Raw genomic sequence first — 9339 nt, 5'->3', positions numbered from 1 at the left:
TCCAACCATATAAAGACCATATTTTTCATAAAGCCTTTTATGTCATTTTGAAAAGCTATTTTTTAACTGACCTTGAAGGACCTTGAAGTGTTGCTGTACCTTTGAAAGCCATTTGTTTTGTGTTTATAGTGTAAATGAGCAAATCATAGGGGCTCTGCGTAGAAATCATCAGCTCATGAGAACCAAACTCCACCTTTTTTTAAAACTTTTCCTATAAATAGCAAAAGTCCTCTGGTTGCACACTTTCGTCTGCTTTATCACTCTAAAGTCTGCATGTGGTTTAAAAATGGTCTCCCAAGGACTCCAGATTATGGGCATATCCACAGCCATGCTGGGTTGGCTGGGGGTCATTATCGTGTGCTTTGCCCCAGTGGAAGGTGTCTGCGTTCGTTGGGGCCAACATCGTCACAGCACAGGTCATCTGGGAGGGCATGTGGATGAACTGTGTGGTGCAGAGCACTGGACAAATGCAGTGTAAAGTCTACGACTCCATGCTGGCGCTCAGCTCCGATCTCCAAGCGGGGGGGGGGGTGATGATCATCATCTCCATTTTGACTGGACTCTTTGGGATCGTAATTTCTCTGGCCGGTGGGAAGTGCACCAACTGCATTGAGGACCAAGGGTCCAAAGCAAAGGCGTGCATCATTGCAGGCATTTTCCTAATTATCTCTGGACTTCTCTGTCTGATCCCAGTGTCGTGGGCGGCACACACGACCATACAGAACTTCTACAACCCGATGATGGTGGAGGCCCAGCGGAGGGAGTTGGGCGCAGCTCTGTATGTCGGCTGGGGATCGGCTGGCTTGCTTTTTACTGGGGGAGGAGGATTACTTTGCTGTAACTGCCCGCCGAAGCAAGAACGCATCTACAAAAACCCCAAGTTCTCTGCTGTGAGATCCAATTCTGCTCCGAGAGAGTTTGTCTGAGATGCAGAACCCATAGAAACTGGTCTTAAAATGGACACTCAAGTGACCTGATTGATCTAATTCATCACTGTATATCAGGCAATTCATTACTTTGAGAAGACATTTTTTACCATGTAATAGCATAACATTTTCAGTCTTCCTCTACATGTATCATTTAATACTTTCCGTTAGATAAATTCTTTTTATGATGGCAATTCAGTCGCTAGAAACATCATGGGTTCAATTCTCTGGGAAAGCTTGAACTGATGAAGTGTATTCATTCAGTGCAATGCAGGTTGCTTAGGATAAAAGATTAATGTATATATTACAGCTTTTAGAGTGGAATTCTAAATACAGATCGTTTATTTATTTAAAATGTGTACAACAGAGTTGAGTAGATTACTTACAAATTGTAATCTGTGACTGTTTCAAAATTACATTAAAGAATTTAAATCGTTTTATGTAATATAATCTGACTACTTTCTGCAGCTATATGCAAATAAGAAATAGCATTAATTTGTGTATTTAAAGACAAAAGCCTTCCAAAGTCATAGTAAACACACAGTGTTACTCATTGAGTGAGAAGTCAAATAAACATGAATGTGTTCATAAGTGGCTGATAGTAGCAATGCTGAAATGTTGAGAAAAACACTAAAATTGAAAAAAAAAAAAAAAAAAAATTGTAAATCCACGCATTGGTCAAATGCTGCGTGGCCTCTCGGTTTTCTGTGTAATTATATCCACATGACTGGTATCTGTGTGAATGTCCACAAAACTGCACTGTAATTTCTGTGTTTTATATTCTAAATGTATAGAAGGTGGAAGGCTATTTTAGAAAGGGAACATTGAAAAGATGAAAAAGTAGAGTTAGGGAGAATCAATGAATTGTAAATAATTAATTTGCTATTTGTGGGTGAATAAACTGCAATCACGTCATAAAATAAAAAAGTAACTTTAGTCTGATTTTAAGTGATTTTAATCATGTAATCTAATCTAGTTACAAGTACTTATTTTTGGAATCTGATTACGTAATCCAAGATTATATGTAATCAGTTACTTACTACCCTGCACTGGTGTACAATAATACCTTTTTTTTATTATCCTCTCTAATTTTATCAGGTGTATTACATATTTCAATAAAATAACAACAAAGTATCCTTAGTCGTCTAACTGTGATGTATGGTATTAATTCACGAATCAGAATCAGAATCAGAAAGAGCTTTATAACCATGTGTGGTTTCTAAAAAAGAATGCATGAAGCTAGAATTAAAATGTTTTTGTTTACTAGCAGATACCCTGTTCTTCTTCTTTGGATAGTGTTTGTAATGTTCAGATATTCATATAACAAAATATATACCAATTATTAAAACTACCTAAATAGGGACATAGTAGTATGTACTTAAAAAGTATGATGTAAAGTTCACTTAAAGAACACTATAATAAACTAGTAGTTTACTGAGACGTATACTTAACACGGCTTGTACAAGACTTTTAATTAAAGTTAAAACTATCAGTATACCGATATATTCACTTTTAGTATAGTTGCAGTACAAACTACAAACTGGATTAAACTAGTTGTGTACTCAAAGTTTACTACTGAACGATTTCTTAAAAGTATACTTAAAAGAAATACTTCTATATACTAACAAAGTGAGCCAATTTAGTCCCAAGGAGTATTGAAACAGTACACTTACAAGTATACTACTAGTACACTGGTATTTGTATACTTGTACATAAAGTATACTTAAAAAATATACTTGAACTTTACTTAAAGTTTATTTTATTACAGTATGCTACTTTTTGGTAAGGGATTATCTATAGACAGCTATATGCATCAAAACACAGATCTGCCTCATTTTTCATGGAAATGGAGCAGGGCAGCATATACGGAAGAATCTTTCTTATTTGGAATCTTGTTCGGCAGGATAACCACAAAACTCCTCCCAGTGAGGATATGCGAGTCTAAATCAAACAGGTCATCACTTCCTGCTGGGTGTTTCCTTGTTTCTCAGACACCTATGGGTTAAGAGCAGACCAAGAGCTGCGTTTGAGTTTGACAACACCAGCAGCTTCAGAGGATTGCTTAAAGAGGTTTAAACGGCCAGGTCCTGTGACTTTCATTGGATTTATTGGCCATATGTGTTCTGCTGGGCATTCCATGTGGCGCGTCATTCGTAAATCGCGGAATGCCAACATCGTCAAGGGACCAGATGGTCTGGGGATGGTTTGTGGCGCAACTGGTGTGTTGCAGAGCACAAGGACCAGGATGCAGTGTAAGTTCCAAGAGATCAAATCATGCGACTGACCCAGGATCTTGCAGGCGGGCACGTTGCGCTCGACCGTCATCGCAAGTAGTAGACTCGGCTTCATGTGGGATGCTCTGCCGTTTGTGGGAGGCCAGTGCAGCAGCTGTCTGAAGAATGAGTCCTCAATGGCCAAAGTGGTGATTTTGGGCGGGCATCCTGCTGCATTGTAGCTGGAGTCGACTCTGGTCTATTCCCGTCTGCTGGTCCTCAGCTCTACACCCCATTCTCAGCATTTTCCAGAGAGTTCTCACATATCGAGACCACAAAAGAGGGGAGCTTGGGGCATCCATATACATTGGCTGTTTAGGGCGCCTCAGGGTTTTCGTTTGTTTGGAGGGATCATTCTGTGTACTTCCTGCCACCACCAAGTGAAGATATGTATCCAAATTACCCGGCATGTACCCCTGATACACAACAAGCCGTACTATTGTGATGGGCCTCGCTGGACCTTAACGTATGCCTGGCAGACAGACACACGCAACAACATACGCAACCGAGTCGCTGTAATACTGGAGCACTTATGTTCCTAAACAAACCTTATCCGGCCCCACTTACTCATCTGTTCCGGGACCAATATCTTGTGCTAATGGACAATATAATTTTAAACTGACACTTTCCTGAAAAATTGTTTAATGTAATGGTCTACTTAATTCAGTGTTTGCTTTAAATAAAATGTGTAAATGGTATGTAATGACTTGCTTGCAGTGTCTTATTCTTGCCAGTCTTGGAATAGAGATGATCTGGAAAACTCTGTTTTGTGTACTCCTTTCATCATCTCATTTCCATTTGTTCTACTGGTAGACTATGATTTAATGCTAATTATAGTACTGTATATATGTATTGTTTCAAACAGGAGAAGTATGAAATTTGCAAGTACTATGTCAATAAATATTACTTCTGGGAGTATTATCAAATGATCTTGGAATTTCATTTCTATACGTATTTATCCTTCATTAACTGAAAAATTGAAACAGTGAAAACCTTTATTGCCTATAGCTGTCAAATGCAAATAAATGTTAAACCACAAAATTTAAAAATGACTACAAAATTAAAATAGGATAATATCGCTTAGCTTTATTTTAGCTTCAATTGTTTTGTTTTGCAGTTCTCGACAGTTTGTGTGAGATATCCACCCAGTCCTTTTGTGTTGATGACTTGGTTCCTTTGTGTTGTGGTGAAACCCCGCTTCATGGTTCATCGTTAATGCGCTTGCTCAAGCCAGGGAGAACACCACCGCTGTATCGTTGTTCCTTGGCGGGGGGGGGGGGAATCTGGTCAGGCACTTGAAAATTCACCTAATGACGGTTTGTCAGGATCCACATATGACCTGGACTCCTCCCTTCTGAGACAACCTTTAAAACTCTGAAAGCTAGGATCAGACAGTCATTACTTACGAATTGAACTAGACAGACGAAGCAGCAAACACTTCCAAGGGAGCGTAACGTAAGCTGAGCAAACGAGCAGCAAAATGGTGTCTATGGTGTCGACAGATTTAAGGCCTTGTCCCGGGGCATTATTGGTTTTCTGGGACGAGTCTTATTTGTTGCCCTTCCTATGTGGAAGATGTCTGCGCGTTCATTGGGAGCCAACAATCGTGGAACCAGAAACACATCCCCACATATCCGTGTACTGGGGCGGGGCTTGTGACGACTGAAACTTGTTGCGTCCAGAGCACAGGACAGATTGCAGTGCAAGCAATCGTCGACCACCGCAGCGAAAGCTTTAACTACACCCCTAGCAGGCACACTGCTGGACTTTCCCACATACGTGCATGGCCCGTAGCTCGCCATCACTTATCTGCCTTCTTTGAGGCATAACTACCTAGGGGACTCGACCACCGGGGGGTCGGGAAAAATGCACCAAACTTTGTTGATGACGGGCACTTTTATTATTATGAAGACTCCAAAGCAAAGGGGGGCATTGCCAGTGGGTGTGATCTTCGATCGTCGCTGCGAGTGCTGGTCCTGGTCCCGTCTGGCGCACAACTAAACACGCATCGTCAGGGAGCTTTTCGTACAAATCCCTTTCTCCCAATCTCTATAAAGGATGGGAGGTGCGGGCTTCTCTCTATGATCACAATCGGTGGGGACTGCAGGAGCTAATCCTGGGCACGGAAGGATTTCTGTGCAAAGCTCGCCTGCCCGTCCTAAAGGAAGGACCAACTACAACCATCAAGGACCTCTCACGCCACGGGCCAAACCTGTATCCACCGCCACCAGCAGAGACTACGTTCTGGAAAGTAATCAAGCATGCAAAGGACATTTTACTACAAGGACCCTTTTTTTCGTAAAAACCTATTTTTTCCCATATCTCTGGAAGTTTTTTTCCCCAAGGAGAAAACAAAGAAGGACCAGTGTTCTGTGGACTATGGCGTGGTTTATTTTACGGAGACTTTATGCTGTGATTCACAGATGACTGAACGATGAAGAGGTGGTGCAAGTTATACTGTGATTCGAGAGGAATTCTTCAACTCAGGAAAGCGAACGGAGATCTGAAAACTGTTTTTTGTTTTTTTTAGAAAACAAGCTTTCCTGGTAATCTTATCGTCACGTAGACAATATGAAATAGTTCTCATTAATCATTATAGGTATCTGACTGGTAATAAACTACAAAGCGCCCATGGTTTAATAACAAGTGCAAATAACCGATACATACATTTTTTCCAAAACATAAATAAGAATTTTCGCACAGAAAGATGTCGTAATCATTAAATTGGCTTACTCTGGTTATGGAAATAAATGCTTCTGTTAAAAACAATGTACTTAATACTGCATTGGAGTTCATTTCATTAGTAATAGTTATTCTCACATCAAAGAACACATTAAGGATCGTGCGAAAACTTGTTGAAAAAACGAGCTGAAATCACCCCTGGACAGAGTGGTTAGAGAAGATCTCCGGTAAAAACAGTTTTTAGGCAATGCTGTTAAAAACAAACTCTCTATTTGGCTGTAAGAAAAAACAAAATTAATAAACAACATACTCAAGACATGTTAATAGTGTCTGTCTCCACGTCATTCTAAGAAAGTTTAGTGGAAAAACTGGACCTACTAAACAATATGTGCTTTCAAGTAATAATTTGATCATTGACCTGTTGCATTGGTTTTCAAATGGTGGGAAACCTGAAACAGATAATCTTATAACTTTTTTGTTTAAAACAACTGTGCCAAAAAAATAAATTAATGCTGCTCAGGTTGTGAAAGAGCCAGCCAGTGGTGGATAAAATGAATTTTTAGCCAGGACGTTGATAGTGCTTTAAAAAAGAAAAAAAACATTTATCAACAAAAAAAAATAAAAAAACAAACAAAGGATAATTCACATAAATAAAATTGAGTGTATAATTCACAGATCTAAGCTGTAATATGACTGTGCTATCAAAGAGCGAAGGTCGTCAGGAGAAAACAGATTTTCTCAACCCACCACTTTCTTTAGCTTTTTTCCAGCCTTCCTGGCAAAGTGGCGCAATGGCTGTGGTAATTTACAGTGAACTGTAGAAGAATATTATGTTATAATCAGGAATATGGTCCAAGATTCAGATTATGTGTCTGTGTCACAATTACTCGATGGGTCATACAGGTATAAACAGTTGAATGTGTTGCTGGAGATGCGCTCCGTTTTTGAACAGGATGTGAGGGGGCGAAGTCCCAACCACATTCAAACCCATCCGATCGAGATCTAATGTGCATTCCTCTTCCGCCAAGCAACTTACCCCCCCCCGCCACCACAACGTGTAAAAAAAAAAAAAAAAAAAAACGGGTTAGCACAGATTTAAAAATATTTCATAAATGCCAGAATGTTTGAACAAATTTTTTTAACATTTAAAACAGAAAGAGAAAAACACAGTACCATCTCTATTCCAACCAAAACACTTGTGAAGTTGTTTTGCACACTGCAAACTGTTTCACGGTATCCTCCACAAACCGGTTAGACAAGATGCAGCCGTGATGCTCAGCAATGCGAAATGTTTGTATGGTCGGCTTCTAGCGACTCCCGACGTGTCGATTATAACACTGATGGCCACTGCTTCAGAAAGCGACACGCGATGGACGCGGCACGTGCACCTCAAATTCCTGGCCTCACGATAAGATAGCATTTTTATTATTTTTCTGCGTTTATGTTTGCAGCACGGTGTACTTTGAATACCTGTTCTCAGTGTGACCTGGATGAGATCGAGAAGACACAGAATTGAACCTGTAGAAAGCTTTTGGTATGCTTCTAACACAAGTGCTGGGGAATCAAACAAAAGTGACTCCCTTTAGGAAATTGACAAAGTGGACCAAAAGTGATCTCCTCATATATTAAAAAAAAAAACACACTTTTTATTGTCACAAACGCATAGAATCTCACGAAAGCTGCGTTGCCTCAGTTTGTCGCAGATTCTTCAGTGGACTAGAATGAATTTTTTCTGAAATCTCGACTCCTTTGGTGGCGCTGTGAGCGCCGATCTGAAGGCCCTGCTCGCTCGTGTCCTGGTGGTAGTTTTCGATCCGGGGTGGGCATCACTGGGATTCTTTTGGCACTCGTCTCAGGGAAATGCCACCAACTTTATAACTGAGGAACGAGGGGAAAAGTGAAAGCATCTATCTTGTTGCTGGCGTGCTTCTGATGGTCTCTGGAGTTCTGGTCTTATCACTGTGTACTAGTGAACGAACTTCGCAGTTACTGTATAATCACCCTGTTGCTGGATGCTGCAGATGTCACCACAGTTTTATATTATGAATGAAATATGCCCCATACTGCCTTTTGTGTTTTGTTTCCTGGCCAAAAATATCTTTGAAAATATATTGCGTGTAAACAAAGAAGTTTAAAATTAAATATATTTCTTATATGCTGAAAATACATTTGGTGTATAAGAAGGTTGAATGAAAACGAAATATATGTCTACATGTCAGACAAGTCTTGTTAGTCTAAAATGGAAATGTGGACTAAAAAAGCCTAAAAGCCGCTCAAAGCTAGATTATGATCATTATATTTTTAATAAAATAGCATCAAATACTATGTTCACAATTAGTGTTATAGACACCAAATAAAAAAAATGGTCTTCAAAGTGAAATGTGAAACCATTTTCTTGCATTGAAAATATGGAGCACCCAGAATATTTTGTTGGTGGTAAAATATATTTACGGAAACACATTTTAGCCAAATACATTTCTTGGCCTCTATTTTTGTCAATTGTAATACATACATTCACTTATTTTTTTTTATCCTGTATGGGTGTTTTCCAGCATATGGCTGGTTTTGTGTTTTGTGTGAGATTGAATTTACTGCCAAAAAAAAAATGTAACTTATTCTGCTCAGTGATGAAAGAGCTCCAGTGGAAGATGTAATTTGGTCAAAGATTATGTATCTGTGTCACTACATGATGGGCCATATACAGACATAAGTATAGTTGCTGTGGAATGTTTGGCTGATGGGCCATTTTAAGACATTGTTGTGAGTTTTATTTGAATGAAACATGCTTCCTGAATCCTTGTTGGAGTTTTTATTTTATTTCACTAATTTGTTTTTAAATTTAATTTTTTTATTATTTTGCTTAACTGTGTTCAGTCTCATTTGGTTTTCTGAGTAGGAGGATGGAAACACAAAGTACATAGCACTAGGGAAAACCTGCTGTTCAAGAACACCTACTGATAGCATTAGTCAGGCACGAAAGAAACCACATGCACTTTCACAGAACAAGATGTTTTTTTAACAATTTCTATTTACACTACCAGCCATTTTTTACAGTGGGTTTCAGGTTACGTAGTTTATTAATTATGACATCACCAACCTTTCTTTGTATTTTCAGCTTCTGTATTGAGCTTTCTCAAATTTTGCTACCAAAGAGCTATAAACATGAATGGTTAAGGGATATAAGTGCTTCTTTTCGGGTCGAACACGTTGCATCTATAGTCAAATAGCAAACAAGAGTATCGTAGTTATTCGGTTAAACTGAAAACCAGTTCCCCCTTAATTCCCTTGCCTGCAGGCTCCACATTACACAGGCCTTCAAATACCACGAATAACGTGGCTGTTGCTTAAGCAATGAAAAAGCACTATTTGTTCATTTTTCTTTCTATTTTTCCTTCCTCAACAGTCTAGAGTCACAGCTTCTACTTCAGATAACCACTCAAGGAACATGTCAGATTTTT

The 9339-nt window shown here is 39.3% G+C and overlaps 1 pseudogene; it reads left to right on the top strand.

The window, feature by feature from the left end:
* The first annotated feature begins 258 nt into the window (after positions 1-258).
* Positions 259-936, top strand: LOC122139777 (annotated as a pseudogene).
* Positions 937-9339: the final 8403 nt, after the last annotated feature.

This window comes from Cyprinus carpio, chromosome B15 (genome assembly GCF_018340385.1).
Source record: "Cyprinus carpio isolate SPL01 chromosome B15, ASM1834038v1, whole genome shotgun sequence".
NCBI lineage: Eukaryota > Metazoa > Chordata > Actinopteri > Cypriniformes > Cyprinidae > Cyprinus > Cyprinus carpio.
The sequence above is the reverse complement of the archived record's forward strand: the minus strand, read 5'-3'. Positions and strand labels throughout refer to the sequence as shown.